Source organism: Sorex fumeus, unplaced genomic scaffold, assembly GCF_029834395.1.
Source record: "Sorex fumeus unplaced genomic scaffold, SorFum_2.1 ptg000051l, whole genome shotgun sequence".
Taxonomy (NCBI): Eukaryota; Metazoa; Chordata; class Mammalia; order Eulipotyphla; family Soricidae; genus Sorex; species Sorex fumeus.
In genome coordinates, this window is record NW_026606108.1 from 40,586,526 (window position 1) to 40,604,846 (window position 18,321).

Genomic DNA, 18,321 nt, shown 5'->3' on the forward strand with positions numbered 1-18,321 from the left:
CTCTGGGCTCCTCTGCACCACCCGCCTGCCAGCACACTCCGCCATTATAAGCCGCCATCATGGTGAAACTCTCCAAGGCCACTAAAAACCAAGGTGACACCAAGAAAATGGCTCCTCCCCCCAAGGAGGTAGAAGAAGACAGTGACGACGAGGAAATGTCCGACGATGAAGACGACGAAAGCAGTGGAGAAGAGGAGATTATCATCTCTCAGGAAAAAGGCAAGAAGGCTGTCTAACTCCAGCAAAGAAGATGATGGTTTCCCCACCCAAAAAAGGTGCAGTGACCACACCAGCTAAGAAAGCAGTTGTCACTCCTGGCAAAAAGGGAGGAGCTCCTCCACCATCCAAGAAAGCAGCTACACCAGCCAAAGTAGTAGCAACGCTGGGCAAGAAGGGTGCGACACCAGGCAAAGCCATGGTAGTAGTGTCTGGTAAGAAGAAAGCAGTTCCCCCCAGCCAAGGGTGCGAAGAATGGCAAAAATGCTAAGCAAGAAGACAGTGATGATGAGGATGAGGATGACAGTGAAGATGATGACGATGAGGAGGATGAGGAGGGGGAAGATGAAGACGAATTTGAGCCAGCCATGATAAAAACATCAGCTGCTGTTGCCCCTCCTCAGATGATGATGATGAGGATGATGATGACGAGGAGGATGAAGACGACAATGAAGATGATGAGGATGATGAAGAGGACTCCTATGGAAATTACACCAGCCAAAGGAAAGAAAGCTCCCGTAAAAGCTGCTTCTATAAAGGTCAAGAATATGGCTGAGGAAGAGGAAGATGAGGATGAGGATGATGATGAGGACGATGAAGACAAGGATGATGAGGAAGAGGAGGAAGAGCCTGTTAAACAAGCACCTGAGAAAAGAAAGAAGAAAATGGTCAAGCAGAAAGCAGCTCCTCAAGCCAAGAAACAGAAAGTAGAAGGCAATGAGCCAACTATATCTTTCAATCTCTTTGTTGGAAATCTGAACGTTAACAAATCTGCCCCTGAGTTAAAGACTGGTATCAGTGATCTGTTTGCTAAAAATGATCTTGCTGTTGTAGATGTCAGGATTGGTGTATCTAGTAAGTTTGGTTATGTGGATTTTGAATCTGCTGAAGACTCGGAAAAAGCCTTGGAACTTACTGGTTTAAAAATGTTTGGTAATAAAATTAAACTAGAAAACCCAAAGGGAAAAGACAGTAAGAAAGATCAAGATGCAAGAACACTTCTGGCTAAAAATCTGCCTTACAAAGTTACTCTTTGTGGCTGGAGTGATAGCACAGCGGTAGGGCGTTTGCCTTGCACACAGCCAACATGGCTGACCCGAGTTCGATTCCTCCGCCCCTCTTGGAGAGCCTGGCAAGCTACCGAGAGTATTGAGCCTGCATGGCAGAGCCTGGCAAGCTACCCGTGATGTATTCGATATGCCAAACACAGTAACAACAAAGTCTCCAATGGAGACATTACTGGGCCCACTCAAGCACATTGATGAACAAAGAGAGGACAGTGACAGTGACAAAGTTACTCAGGATGAATTAAAGGAAATTTTTTAAGATGCTATGGAGATCAGACTAGTCAGCAAAGATGGGAAGAATAAAGGGATTGCTTACATTGAATTTAAAACAGAAGCTGACACAGAGAAAACATTAGAAGAAAAACAGGAAACAGAGATAGTTGGACGGTCCATTTCCCTCTACTATACTGGAGAAAAGGGTCAAAATCAGTACTACAGAGGTGGAAAGAATAGCACTTGGAGTGGTGAATCCAAAACCCTGGTTTTAAGCAACCTTTCCTACAGTGCAACAGAAGAAACTCTTCAAGAAGTATTTGAGAAGGCAACTTTTATCAAAGTGCCCCAAAACCAAAATGGCAAATCTAAAGGGTATGCATTTATAGAATTTGCCTCATTTGAAGATGCTAAGGAAGCTTTAAATTCATGTAATAAAAGAGAAATTGAGGGCAGAGCAATCAGGCTGGAGTTGCAAGGACCCAGGGGATCAAACAATGCAAGAAGCCAGACATCCAAAACATTGTTTGTCAAAGTTTTATCTGAGGAAACCACAGAGGAAACGTTGAAAGAGTTGTTTGATGGCTCCATTAGGGCAAGGATAGTCACTGACCGGGAAACTGGCTCCTCTAAAGGGTTCGCTTTTGTAGATTTCACCAGTGAGGAAGATGCTAAAGCTGCCAAGGAGGCCATGGAAGATGGAGAGATTGATGGAAACAAAGTTACTTTGGACTGGGCCAAGTCTAAGAGTGAAGGTGGTTTTGGTGGTTGTGGTGGAGGTCGAGGTGGCTTTGGTGGCTGAGGTGGTGGCAGAGGAGGTTGAGGTGGATTTGGTGTCAGAGGAGGTCGAAGAGGTTTTGGAGGCCAAGGAGGCTTCCAAGGAGGCAGAGGAGGAGGCGGAGATCACAAGCCAGAAGGAAAGAAGACGAAATTTGAATAGATTATTCTATCCCTCATTTTTTCCTTCCATTTGAAAGGACTCTGAGACATTTACTCTGTTACCTGATCAATAACAGAGCCTTCCGAGGACATTCCAAGACAGTATACAGTCCTGTGGTCTACTTGGAAATCGGTATAGATAACATTTCAAGGGAGAATACTGTTGGTTTTGACTGGATATTCATATAAACTTTTTAAGGAGAGAGTGAAAGAGCTAACCCTTATCTGTAAGTTTTGAATTTATATTGTTTCTTCCCATGTACAAAACCATTTTTCCTACAAATAGTTGTTTTTTGTTTTGTGTTTGGGGGTGTAAAGGGAAGCAGAATGTTTTTTGTTTTTGTTTTTTTGCTTCAGCTACTACTTTGGGACCAATTGAAAGTCCTGAACTCTGAAAAAAATTACCTTCACTCTCATGCTTTTAGAGCCAATGTTTACAATAGCCAAGACATGAAAACAACAGAAGTGTCCAGTGATGGGTAAAAAATAAGCTACGATACATGCACACACACATATTATTCAGACATAAAATGGGGAATTACTACCATTTGTGTTACAGTATGGATGAATTTCAAAAGCATGTTAAATAAGCCATACACCGACAAATATCATATGTGGATTATTTTCTATTTTATTTAGCTTTTAAAAGTTGTTGACAGAGTGTTTCAGGCATATAATGTTTCAACTCCAATCCACCACGAGTTTCCCCATCCCTCCATATTGTCCTGAGGACCCCTCCCAACTGTTTTCTTAGATATATATATATTTTAAAATGAATTACTGTAGTTTGTAGTTTTGAAACATCACATTGGAGAAGCTGTGACAGGATTATTGCTAATCTATCCTTCTACTCTTCTACACATATTAGTCCTCCAATGGTAATCTTCTACATATTATTTCGGATTATGTTGAAGTTAAAAAAGAATAAAATAGATGATTTTATCCGAAGAATGAAAATTATATTGTGTCCCACAATATCCCAACAAGGATTTTTGTGCAGTGGTATACTTCATATGGATGGAGTGATAGATAGCACAGTGGGTAGGGCATTTGCCTTGCATGCGGCCAACCCAGGTTTGATTCCTCCACCCCTCACGGGGAGCCAGGCAAGCTACCGAGAGTATCCCGCCCACATGGCAGAGCCTGGCAAGCTCCCCATGGCATATTCTATATGCCAAAAACAGTAACAACAAGTCTCTCAGTGGAGATGTTACTGGAGCTCACTCGAGCAAAGTGATGAACAATGGGAGGACAGTGCTATAGTGCTACTGTAGTTTGGATTCTATGCTAAAAATCATGTTGACTCTAGTGGTTGAAATAAATACAGATCACATACTCTATATGTGGAATTTAAAAAAATTCATGCTGTGGTTTTTCAGAGGTGTAAAGAAAAAAATGGAAAGGAGTGTTAAAAGATACAGACTTCTTGCTGTAAGAAAAATAAATCTAGGAAAGTAAGTACAATAACGGGTATAGATAATAATGCTGTATTATATATAGTAAAGATGTTCAGAGAATAAATCCTAACAGCTACCATCGCTAGAATACCTTCTTTTTTTTTTGTTCTACTTCTTCTCTTGCATCTATTAATAAGATGGAGTTTATCTGAAATAAATAAGCCATCATCCTATAAATCTTAAACATATACACTGATGGTTGATAATAATGTCTAAAAATGTGGGAAATCAACTTTTAGATGACAATTTTAAGAAATTATGTTTTAATATTTAAGTAATATTACTTAGGGGCTGGAGCGATAGCACAGTAGGCAGGGCATTTGCCTTCAACACGGCTGACCTGGATTCAATTTCCAGCATCCCTTCTGGTCCCCCAAGCACCACCAGGGGTTATTCCTGAGTGCAGAGCCAGGAGTAACCCCTGAGCATCGCCAGGTGTGACCCAAAAAGCCAAAAAAAGAAAATATTACTTTAACTTCCTGTTATGTTGCTTATTGAAAAATAATTTCATGTAACTCTGAATTTTATTTGCTAGTGTTCTGTTAAAGAGTTTTACACTAATATTACTCAAAAATTTTTGTTCTATAATTTTCTTTCATTTTTCGCTTTGGAAATTGGGTAATAATGCCCTCATAATTATTTTGTTTGTTTGTTTGTTTGTTTGTTTGTTTGTTTTGAGGTTACACCAGCACTGCTCAGGGCTTACTCCTGGATCAACACTCAGTAATAACTCCTGGCAGTGCTCAGAGGACTATGTGAGATTTTGGGATCAATCCGGTTAGGCCGCATGCAGGCAAGCACCCTACCTACTGATTATCACTCCAACCCCAGTTTTGGAAGAGTTTGAGAAGAATAAATAATACATTTTTCAAAGCTTGGTAGAAATAACTAGTGAATTTCCTTATACCTGATGTTTTGTTTTTGAGGAGACACTGATTACTGTTTTGTTAATTATGATTGGTCTGTGCAGGTGAACTATTTTAAGTTCTACCAACTTATCTATTTTTTCTAAAATCAAATACAATATTTTATCTTTTCTATATGATAATATCACTACTATCTATTCTATGTTATTAATCGCTCCTTTATTTCTGATTCTTATTAGAGGTTATTCCCTACATAGACATTACAAAGCTTTATCAATTTCTTTTCTATTTTCAAGTAATCAGTTCTTGATTTCAATGTCTATTATTTACTTTTTATTTCTGTTTCACAAACTTCTGGTTTAATTTATATTACCATTCTTCTACTGACTTTTGTTTGCTCTTCTTTTTTTAGTTGTGGGGTGAGATTGTTTTTGAGACTTTTATTTGGTGTAGTTCTATATGTATTTATATGAATTTTTTACTTAACACCACTTTTACTGTATATCAAACAAGCTAAGAAAACACAGCTATTAGACTCTAAAAATAAAATTATAATTAACAGAGAGAGGGAAAAGGGAAGATATAGTGAGAGTGTCAATTTGACAATGGTAAATGCTCTAGAACTTTGGCGGTATGTACATTGTTGTACATATATTTATTGAGATGTGAAATTGTACTACTGAAACATACATTAATAAAATTTAGAGGAATATCTATAACAATAGAACAATAAAATTTTATATAACAAATATAACAATTCACTGTCCACTGTCCTCCCGTTGTTCATCGATTTTCTCGAGCAGGCAGAGTAACGTCTCCATTTTGAGACTTGTTATTACTGTGTTTGGCATATTGAATACATCACAGGTAGCTTGCCAGGCTTTGCCGTGCAGGCGAGATACTCTTGGTAGTTTGCCAGGCTCTCCGAGAGGGACGAAGGAATCGAACCAGGGTTGGCTGGGCTGGCTGCATGCAAGGCAAACGCCCTACCTCTGTGCTATTGCTCCAGTCCAACAAATATAACAATAAAGTTTTATATACCCAAAACTATTGTACCAAACTCACATATCAATCTCAGAAGAGAGCAGTACGCTGTAGAGATGCCTCTGGACCCTGCGCCAGGCTGGTTTCATCTGGCACCTCAAAGGGTGGTAGGTGTGTCCCTCCACCTCAAAAGAACCCAGCAGCTGCAAACCTCCAGAGCCCAATCGCTGCCATCTCATGGCCAACCTTCACAGGTTCGCCCAGAGCTCCCCATGCATGAGATTGAATCTTCTGGAAAAAAAAAAAACAGGTATGTGGGACTTGTGACTGAAATCTCCAGGCTCATTCGTAGTCAGAAAAGGACCCATTCTCCCATCTCCCAGTGTTTCCGGTTTCCTGGCAGTTACACCTACAAACTGTGTCTGGACGCCATATAAGCGCATTAATGGCCATGATCCAGAGACACAAATGAATCTCGGAAGAGAGCAACATGCTGCAGGGATTTCTCTGTACCCCGAAATCATCACCCATTAAAAAATTAACTCCAGTTCCATCACCCTATGTAAAAGTTTAGAATTTCAAGAGCACACGGCCACAAAAGTGGCCACGCAATATCTCATAGATTATGCCACTGATGCACCAAGAGTAGCATGCCACATTTTATGGAGTGTAAGGTAGAAGACAACAAATCTTAATTTAAAAAAAAAGAAAAAATATATATGTACATACTTATGTACATATGTTTGCACATATATGCTAATACATACACAAAGCTCAAAACTCTAACAACATGTTAGTGATCTCTAATACAGGAGTTTAATGACTCTAAGATCAGATATAATTTGACACACTTTACTGTAAGGAAAGCTTTTTGGATAATTTTTAGTCAATTATTCATAACAAGCAATACAAGATCAATTATTTAGCCTCTGCCTTTGGGGAAGGCTTGGTGATAGTGGAAAAATTCTAAATAATGGTGGTGGGAAGGTGTAATGGAGGTGGGACTGGTGTTGCAGTATTGATTGGTGTAGTGCTAAGCTATGTTCTTAGGTTCCTGCATTTAAATTTGTAAAATCATAGTTTAGGTAATACGGTTACAGTAAACGTAATTTTTTCACAGTACTTGATTACTGTGAACCATTGATTACTGTGAACTCTATGAAAATAAAATTAAAAAAAAACTATTGTAGCTTGTTATTCAACATCTAGGAAATAAATTTAAATAAGATACACTTTAAAAGAAAACCTTTTGGGGCTGGAGTGATAGCACAGCGGGTAGGGCCTTGCACATGGCCGACCCGGGTTCAAATCCCAGCATCCCATATGGTCCCCTGAGCAACTCCAGGAGTAATTCCTGAGTGAAAAGCCAGGAGTAACCCCTGAGCACTGCCGGGTGTGACCCAAAAAGCAAAAAAAAAAAAAAAAAAAAAACCAAAAAAGAATACCTTTCTCCTAACTTAAAGAGAAATAAAGAAAATTGGTACAAATGAATACCCTTGCTATTAATGATATTCTATAATCACAAGAAATAGTGATAATAGATAAATATTTTAAAAGTACGGAAAATACTCTAGTGGTACAGCGTTGGGCTGGAGAGATAGCATAGCAGGTAGGGCAGCCGACCTTTCATGCGGCCGACCCAGCTGACCCCAGTTCAATTCCTCTGCCCCTCTTGGAGAGCCCGGCAAGCTACGAAGAGTATCTCGCCTGCACGGCAAAGCCTGGCAGGCTACCCGTGACGTATTCAATATGCCAAACACAGTAACAACGAGTCTCACAATGGAGATGTTACTTGGTCTGCTCGAGCAAATTGATGAACAACAGGAGGACAGTGCTACAGTGGTGTATGGGCATGGGTACTTTGGTGTATGGGCATGGGTACTACAGAGCTACAGTGGTGTATGGGCATGGGCACTTTGGTGGTGATGGGTGCAGTATGTACATAAATACCATAAAAATTATGTTTATTGTAACCATCTTACCTAAACTATGATTTTACAAATTTAAATGCAGGAACCTAAGAACATAGCTTAGCATTACAGCACCTGCCTTACAGACATGAGGACATGAATTCAATCTCCAACATTACCCCACGTGGCAAGAACTATCCTCATGGAACTGCTATTTGTGATTCCCAGTGCTATAATGAAATATACAAATTTCAAAGTATCAGAACCAACTGTGTGCAATAATATGCAACCAATAAATACAAAATGTGCACAAGCACAACTAAAATGTGCGACCCAATGTAAGTATCCCAACTGAAGTATGTGAATACTGCAACCAAGAGTACAATCTTTGGCAAGCACTACAACCAAGTGTGTGCAACCCAAGTGTGTGCAACCTATGGTCATCATCAAAGGGAGATGTCAGAAGGATAATTCAGGTATTAAGGTGCTTGCCCTTGCACACAGCCAACCTTGTTTTGATCCCATTACCATATATGGTCCCCTGGGCAGCAACAGAAGTGATCCCTCAGCACAAAACCAGAAATAAGCCCTAAGAACCACCAAATGTGGCCCAAAAACCAAAACAATAAGAGAAAGAAAGGGGAGGAGTAACGCTTACACAAACACTAAAACATGAAAAGTTATTTTTTGAAAGGATAATTTCTTTATCCTTTTAAAAATAACATTTTGTGTTTTACATTTACCTTTCATTTTATTTCATACTTTGCTCTTTCAAAATGTATATAACACACAGAAAGAGTAACCTTGAAAACATGAAGAAAGAGGTTGGGGGTAATGGATTTTGTGCTAATCCATGCTTTATTAAGGTTATAGGATATAATGTCAACATAATAAAATCAATAATATTTTTATATAAAGTTAACAAATGGAAAAAATTTAATTGCCACTTACTACACAGAATCAAGGAGGTAATCAGAAAAATTTAACCAGATGTGCAATACATCTACATTGAAACTTATAAAACAATTACAAAGAGAAATTAATAAGGTTTAAATAAATGAATAAATTATACCGAGTTTATGATTTAAAAGACTTAAATAGTTAAGATGTTCATTTTTTAAAAAAATCCCTACTACAACTGTCGACCAGCATGATTGCCACTCAATGCCTCTTTTGCAGACCATGGCACTCAAAAGGAGAGAGAGGGAAATGCCCTGCCACAGAGGTAGGGTGGGATGGGGGCTGGGGGGGGAGGGGATGCTGGGATCCGTGGTGGTGGGAAATGCGCATTGGTGGAGGGATGGGTGTTTGATCATTGTATAATCGAAACCCAAGCACAAAAATGTGTAAGTCTACAACTGTAACTCATGGTGCCTCACTATTAAAAAATAAATAAATATAATTTAAAAAATCCCTACTACAGATTAACTCCCAACCAAAACCTCAGACTTGCATTAGATAAATTCCTTTATAAAAATTGCTAGCCAACAAATACATATATTTGCAAGATAGTGAAATATTAGCAAAAGAGTCAATTACCAAAAATCAAAATGCAATATCAATTGCAGAGAAAGTAATGAAAGTAATACTTTTGTATTTTTTGTTTGTTTGGGGGTCACACCTGGAAGTGCAGGGTTTAATCCTGGCACTGTGCTCAGAGATCACTCATGGAAGGCTCAGGGGGCCATGTGAGGTGCCAGGGATGAAATCTGGTCATCTATATGCAAGGCAAGCAACCTAAATACTCTTACTCCTTTTATACATAACATTGTGGGTTTCATTTGTTTTAATTAAGCAATATTCCAAAATACAATAAGCTAAACAAGCAGACAAAAAGAGGAGCTACCATTTAGCCAGGTAACAATCCTAACCGTCATGAAGGATAAAGAGTACTAATATAGACACAGACAAGTAAAAATATGTTTGGTACTCAGCTGGCCCACTTTGGTGCTTCCTGGTACACAATTGTCCAGTTACTTTCATAAGTGTATAAATGGAACAATGCTAGATTTAAAAGGCCATGATAGACCTCCTAGAAAGCCGGTTTTACCCCTGGTCTGCGTGGGACGGGCCCGGAGGCCCAGCTCTGGGCAACCAAGCGAACGGCTCCTATTCCAACCAGGTACAGCCCGACCCCAAAGGCCTGGGACCTCTGTGCGCATGCCCAGCTAGCTCCACCTCCTAGAAAGCCGGTTTTACCCCTGGTCTGCGTGGGACGGGCCCGGAGGCCCAGCTCTGGGCAACCAAGCGAAAGGCTCCTATTCCAACCAGGTACAGGCCGCCCCCAAGGGCCTGGGACCCTCTCTGCGCATGCACAGCTAGCTCCATCGACGTTCCCAACTCCTCGCTCAGTGCCAGGGACTCTTTCCAGAGCCGCGGCCGCTGACGCAGCCGTGAAATATTTTCCCACTTCATATGCCATAGGAACCATAAGCTACCTTCTTCGATGGAAACTTCTCTAGTTTAACTCAGTCACTAGAAACACAGTAGCCAATAACTCATAAGCCTATCTTAACTCACACTGCATATCAAGCAGAATAGTAACAGTGAATGTTAAGGACTAAACCACAGTTTTCACAATGGTAAAGCAACGCAAAAGCCCACCAAACTTTCTTATTGAAGAGTCTAGCCCAGATGACACCAACAGTACTGCAGTGTTAGACAACCTCTCTGACAAGGAATTCAGGAGGGAGCTACTTAGGATGCTTAGGGAACTAAAAGAAACAATGGAAAGCAATGCCAATAGAAGACAAGGGGATTTGAAGGCAGAAATGAGGAAAATGCAATCAGAAATGTCAGACCTGAAAAATCTCGTAGGCGAATTGAAAAACTCAGTGGAAGGCCTCAGCAGCAGAGTAACAGCTGCTGAGAACAGAATCAGTGAGCTCGAAGATGAAGTTCAGAGACTCTCCAGAAAAGAGCAGAAAATGGAAAAGAGACTCACAATTCGGGAACAGATGGCAAGAGAAGATCGTGATGAAGCCAAGAGGGGTAACATAAGAATTATTGGAGTCCCAGAGGTACAGGAAGAAAACCTTGATGAAGAAGAAACTGTCAAAGACATCATTGCTACAACATTTCCAGAGCTGAAGAAAACTTGTGACCATATTCAGGAGGCCCGAAGGGTACCAGCTAGAAGAAATCCGAATAAAAATACCCCAAGACACATTCTGATCAAAATGACCAAAACCTTAGACAGAGACAAAATTCTGAAAGCAGCAAGATCGAAGAAAGAAATCTCTTACAAAGGAGCATCCTTAAAATTCACAGCTGATTTTTCTGATGAAACCCTTATGGCCCGAAAACAGTGGTGAGACATAGTGAAAAAACTCAATGAAATAAATGCCTCCCCAAAAATACTTTACCCAGCGAGACTCTCATTCATAATAGAAGGAACAACACACAGTTTCACAGACAAACAACAGCTCAGGAACTTCATAGACTCAAAACCGTGGTTACAAGAACAACTAAATGGGCTACTTTAAGGCAAGAAAGGCCCCTCAAATACACCAAATTTCAACAGAACAATGGGACAAAATCCCATAACAATAATCTCTCTCAATGTCAATGGGCTAAACGCACCAATTAAAAGACATAGAGTGGCAGGATGGATTAGAAAATTGAACCCAACATTCTGCTGCCTGCAAGAAACACATCTCAATAGTCAAAGCAAACACAGACTCAGAGTCAAAGGCTGGAAAACAATCCTACAGGCAAACAGCTCCCATAAAAAAGCTGGGGTAGCCATCCTAATATCAGATCACATCGATTTCAGAGTGAGGAAGGTCATAAGAGACAGTGAAGGTCATTTCTTATTGATCAAAGGATCTGTACAACAGGAAGAACTTACAATAATAAATGTATATGCACCTAATGAGAGACCAGCAAAGTACTTAAAACAACTACTCATAGATTTGGAAAAAGACATCAACAGCAACACAATACTAGTGGGAGACTTCAACACTGCTTTGTCACCTCTTGATAGATCAACCAGACTCAAGCTTAGCAAGGACATACTTCATCTGAGGAAACAATGGAAGAAAGGGACTTAGTAGATATATACAGGACACTTCATCCACAAAAAGCTGAATACACATTCTTCTCAAGCGTACATGGAACATTCTCCAAGATAGACCACATGCTGAGCCACAAAACATGCCTCCAAAAAATTAAGAAGATAGAGATTGTATCGACAATCTTCTCAGACCATAATGCGCTGAAATTAGAAGTAAATCACATACAAAAACAGAAAACTAAATAAAACACCTGGAAATTAAACAGTGCTCTACTGAACAACGAGTGGCTTAGACAGGAAATCAAAGAGGAAATCAAAAGATTCCTAGAAACGAATGAAAATGAGGACACGAGTTACCAAAACTTATGGGACACAGCAAAAGCTGTGTTAAGAGGAAAGTTTATAGCTCTACAAGCATTCCTCAGGAAGGAGGAGCGAGCACACATAAGTAACCTAACCTCACAGCTTAAGAGGTTGGAGAAGGACCAAAAAAAGGAGCACAACCCGAACAGGAGAAAGGAAATAATAAAACTCAGAGCAGAGATTAACGAGATGGAAACCCAAAAAACAATCCGAAAGATCAATGAAACCAAGAGCTGGTTCTTCGAGAAAATTAACAAGATTGATAAGCCTCTAGCAAAACTCACAAAGAAAGGGAGAGAGAAAACCCTAATAAACCGAATCAGAAATGAAAAGGGGGTCATTACAACAGAAACTACAGAAATTCAAAGGATCCTCAGGGAGTACTTTGAGAAACTGTATGCCACGGAACATCAAAACCTCGAGGAAATGGATAAATTCCTAGACTCCTACAGACTCCCAAGGCTGAACCAAGAAGACCTGGAATACCTGAACAGACCTATCACCATCAAGGAAATTGAAATGGTAATAAAAAGTCTCCCCAAGCACAAAAGTCCTGGTCCGGATGGATTCACTAGTGAATTCTTCCAAATCTTTAAAGAGGACTTACTCCCAATCCTCTTTAAGCTTTTCCACAAAATTGAAATATCAAAAACACTTCCGAACAGTTTCTACGAAGCAAATATCACACTGATACCAAAAGCAGACAGAGATACCACAAAGAAAGAGAATTACAGACCGATATCCCTGATGAACACAGATGCAAAGATCCTCAACAAACTACTAGCAAATAGAATCCAACTACTCATCAAAAAGATCATACACCATGACCAAGTAGGATTCATCCCAGGGATGCAAGGATGGTTCAACATTCGGAAATCAATCAACATAATCCATCATATCAACAAAAGAAAAGATAAAAAGCATATGATTATATCAATAGATGCAGAGAAAGCATTTGACAAGATCCAGCACCCCTTTATGATGAAAACCCTAGCCAAAATGGGTATAGAGGGGACCTTCCTCAACATAATTAAAGCCATCTACCACAAGCCTACAGCAAGCATCATCCTCAATGGGGAAAAACTGAGAGCCTTCCCCCTAAGGTCAGGGACGAGACAAGGATGCCCACTCTCTCCACTGCTGTTCAATATAGTACTGGAAGTACTTGCAATAGCGATTAGGCAAGAAAAAGATATTAAGGGCATTCAGGTAGGAAAGGAAGAAATCAAGCTCTCACTATTCGCAGATGATATGATACTATACTTAGAGAACCCAATAACCTCCACCAAAAAACTCCTAGAAACAATAGACTCGTATAGTAAAGTTGCAGGCTATAAAATCAATACCCAAAAGTCCATGGAATTCCTATATGCAAACAGTGAGAGAGAAGAAAGCAACATGAAAAAAACAATCCCATTCACAATTGTGCCCCAGAAAATCAAGTACCTAGGAATCAGCTTAACTAAGGAAGTACAGGACCTGTACAAAGAAAACTACAAAACGCTACTTCAGGAAATAAAAGAGGACATGAGGAAATGGAAAGATATCCCCTGCTCATGGGTCGGGAGACTTAACATTGGCAAAATGGCAATACTACCGAAAGCATTGTATAAATTCAATGCAATCCCTATAAGGATACCCACGACATTCTTCAAAGAAATGGAGCAAACACTCCTGAAATTTATATGGAACAATAAGCCCCCACGAATAGCTAAAGCAATTCTGGGGAAAAAGAAAATGGGAGGAATCAACCTCCCGAACTTCAAACTGTACTACAAAGCAGTAATAATTAAAACAGCATGGTACTGGAACAAAGGCAGAACTGCAGACCGATGGAACAGGGTTGAATACACTGACATCTCCCTTCAATCATATGATCATCTAATCTTTGATAAAGTTGCAAGTAATGTGAAGTGGAGTAAGGAAAGCCTCTTTAACAAATTCTGCTGGCATCACTGGACGGCTACATGCAAAAAAATGGGCTCAGAACTCTGCCTAACACCGTGTACAAAAGTAAGATCAAAATGGATTAAAGACCTCAATATCAGACCAGAAACCATAAGGTACATTGAAGACAAAGTTGGCAAAACCCTCCATGACATTGAAGCTAATGGTATCTTCAAAGATGCCACGCCACTGGCCGAGCAGGTGAAAACAGAGATAGATAAATGGGACTATCTTAAACTAAGAAGCTTCTGCACCTCCAAAGAAACAGTGACCAAAATACAAAGACAGTCTACAGAATGGGAAAGGATATTCGCCGAATACACATCTGACAAGGGGTTGATATCCAGGATATACAAAATACTGGTTAAACTCCACAAGAAGAAAACATCCAACCCCATCCAAAAATGGGGCAATGAAATGAACAGAAACTTTCTCAAAGAAGAAATCCGAATGGCAAAAAAGCACATGAGAAAATGCTCTACATCATTAATCATCAGGGAGATGCAGATCAAAACCACAATGAGATACCATCTCACACCTCAGAGACTGGCCCACATTCAAAAGAACAAAAGCAACCATTGCTGGCGCGGATGTGGCGAGAAAGGGACACTCCTTCACTGTTGGTGGGAATGCCGACTGGTTCAGCCCTTTTGGAAAACAGTATGGACGTTCCTCAAAAAAATTAGAAATTGAGCTCCCATTTGACCCAGCGATACCACTCCTGGGAATATATCCCAGAGAGGCAAAAATGTGTAGCCGAAGTGACATCTGCACTTGTTTGTTCATTGCAGCACTCTTTACAATAGCCAGAAACTGGAAGAAACCTGAGTGCCCAAGAACAGATAACTGGTTAAAGAAACTTTGGTACATCTACACAATGGAGTACTATGTAGCTCTTAGAAAAGATGAAGTCATGAAATTTACATACAAGTGGTACAACATGGAAAGTATCATGCTAAGCGAAATGAGTCAGAAAGAGAGGGATAGACATAGAAAGATTGCATTCATCTGGGGGATATAAAGTAACAAAATATGAGTTTAATACCCAAGAATAGCTGAGATCAGCACCAGGAGGATTACTCCATAGCTTAGTGGCCAGTTGGGCATTCTAGAGGAAAGAGCAGCTCAGATAGAGAAGGGAACACCAAATAAAGGGTGTTTGGAGGTCCCTCCCAGGAGGGAGGGGAGATGCATGTCGAAAGTGGACTATGGACTGAACATGTTTGCCACTCAATGCCTCTTTTGCAGACCACAACACCCAAAAGGAGAGAGAGAACACAGGGGATTGCCCTGCCACAGAGGCAGGGGGAATAGGGGGATGGGGGTGGGGGAGGATATTATCCATGGTGGTGGAAAATGGGCACTGGTGGAGGGATGGGTATCTGATCATTGTATAATTGAAACCCAAGCACAAAAATTTGTAAATCTACAACTGTACCTCATGGTGTTTCACTAATAAAAAAAAAAGAATACCTATTAGTTTAAAAAGATTGATATCTACACTAATAAATTTGACCTATCATTGTAAAAATAAATAAATAAATAAATAAAACGCCATGATAGGAACTGGAAAGATAGTACAGTGAGTAGAGCACTTGCCTTGCACATGGCCAGCCCATGTTGACCTCCAACATTCCAAATGTTCCCCCGAACCCTCCACAAATTATTCCTGAGCCCAGAGTCAGAAGTAATACCTGAGTATCGCCAGGTGAGGTCAAAAGCAGAAAGAAAAAAGGGATTATAATAACCAGGGTTTCTTAGGAATTAAGGTGTGTATTACAGTGCGGGGGGCCCTGCCAGACCACTCCTCCGGCCCGCGGAGGTAACCCTTGGGTCTGTAGGTGCAAGGAGAGACCAACCGAATGAACACAAGACACAAGAAACATAATGCAGTTTAGAATCAGAGAGAAAAAGACAGGACAGGACAGAGCAGACAGGACAGCAGACAGGACAGGACAGCACTTTATTTAGGACAGCAGCGGTATTATATACCTTGCGACGCAGGAAACTATGCACACATCACAGAAGGAAATTACATCACTAGGTCATATCCATATATGGTTAGGAGAGTTACAAGGTCTACACGTTTCATATGCTTGGTTAATCAGTGTCAGTTGTTCTTATTCTTGGGCTAGCTATGACAAATGTTTTCTTTTAGATAACCATACATAGCTCAGGATTTGCGTAGGCTGTGGTTAGAGCAGACACAGTACCAGATTTACGCAAGTCAGGACTTGCTTGTTCAGGGTCACGTAGGCCAAGATAACCATACATAGCACAGGCACGTAAGTCCTTGGTCAGTTAAAGGGCCAGCTTCCCACATCTCCCCCTTTCTTTATTATAAAAGACACCAGCTAGGGGGAGCATTGACCAGGCCCCTCCAACATATCAAGAAGACCTCTGTTTTGCAGAAGGGAGGAGAATAGACAGAGCCCATTTCCCCTGCTCACCCTACTAGCAGAGGGGACCTGCGGAAAAAGGCCAGGCTAGGCAGAGGAAACCTCCATGCAGGCCCAGTGTACTCCACAGGGAGTCGGAAGCAGCCATGAAGCCTCCCTTGCAGTGCTTTGCCAGACACCTAGTGGCTGAACAAAAATGGAATAGGGTAAAGTCCGACTCTTTCATACCCAGAGTGTCAGATCAGAGAGGGGCCGGGGAGCTTGCCATAAACAACTCAAAGTTGGGTCCAACCAACCACGACCTGTGAACCATCCTCTGCAGCAGCAGATTTTGCGGCCGCATAGTCCAGGAAAGCATCTTCCATTGCCAGGCGGTGGTAATGCACTTATATGGGGTTGGCAGATAGAGAAGCTATCTGTTGTCTAAAAAAAGTGATAATCCGGTTAAAAATGCAGGGGCCCACAATAGCAATCAATAAAAGGGTAGTCAGGGGACCCAAGAGTGGCAACAGGTAAGGGAGTAGAGAGTACAGGGCCCATCCAGAGCTAAAAGACTCACGTTCCCGTCGTCTCCGCTCCAAACCTTTCTTAGTTCTCGCATGGAGTTTTTAATCACTCCACTGTGGTTAACATAAAAGCAACACTCCTCCCCCAAGGCAGCACACAATCCCCCCTCTTTCATAAAGAGCAAGTCCAGTCCTCAGCGGTTCTGAAGAGCAACCTCCAAAAGAGACGTCAGCGAATCCTCGAGGTGAGAGATGGATTGTTCAAGGTGCTCTAAATTGGCATCCACGGTGGCACGAAGTGTAGCTAAACCGGACTGCTGTGAGGTCAGGGCAGTGATGCCCGTACCGGTGCCCACAAGGACGAGAGTGAACAGGGTGGCGACGGTGAGGGTGGTGACAGGCTCGCGTCGGGATCAGTGGAGCAAGGTGATGTCTCGTGGGGACCAGTAATCATAGAGGGTAGAAGGAGGGTGGTACAAAACACGTGGGAGCACCAAAACCATCATACAGAACTCCGAAGAGGAGTTAAAAGCAGAGGCAGCAAGATGAGGAGTCAGGCCTGTCACTGAGCAAAGCCACCAGGCATTGTCAGTCGGGATGATCCAAGAGGCAGGAGAGAAATGCAGGTCGGGAGTAATCGCAGCACAGTGGCTAAAATAGGCCAGAGGAATGGAACCAATGCAGTTGCTGGAGCCAGAAGTCGAGGATAAAGAAAAGTGAGGATATCGAGGCCCCAAAGGAGCTCCCCAGAATGAGGGATACAAAAGAGAGATACCATAGGAAGCATTGTGGCCAATGGCATCAAAAAACAGAGGGACCGGCTGAAAGCAAAGCCAGCAGGACTCGGTAAGTGTTGGGGAGGTCCGGTTTAAGGAGTCAAAAGTGGCCAACACAAGCCGAAGCAGTGCTTCCGAGGAATCAAGAAGGGTCAAACCTGTGGGAGAGGTAGTAGTGGGAGATGTACCCATGGTCAAAAATGCATCAGTGGGCAAAAGGGGAGGGGTGGATGTAAGGGGGGAGATGAAGCGGAGGGTGTGAAAGTAAAGGAAGGCTGAGCCGTTGAAGCAGAACTTCTGGGCAGAGACTGGGGAAAGGTCCTGCGAATGCCAAAAAGAAGACTGGGGGCCATTCCAACATTCAGGTGCAATCCCCAGAGAAGGCCACCCCCGGCCCATCTCCCCATCTCGGGAAGGCCAGTGCCCTGCCATTAGATACAAATGAAATGTGGAGAAGCTTACAATAGCGATCACCCGCAGGGGGCTGGCATGGGACAGTACCAGGATACCTCTGTGCTGAAGAAAGAGTGATCAAATTGGAGGTGGAGGAATGAACCCAAAAAGCAATGCCGGTGGTCTCACAGCCCCAGCGCTTGCAGAAAAAGTCAGTGGCATATTTGGCAGAGGACCCCAAAACACACACATCGCTAGTCCAGTCCAAAG

General features: G+C 41.6%; 1 pseudogene; it reads left to right on the plus strand.

Annotated features, from left to right (window-relative positions):
- On the plus strand, positions 1-2,775 carry LOC130032826 (nucleolin-like; annotated as a pseudogene).
- The last annotated feature ends 15,546 nt before the right edge of the window (positions 2,776-18,321 follow it).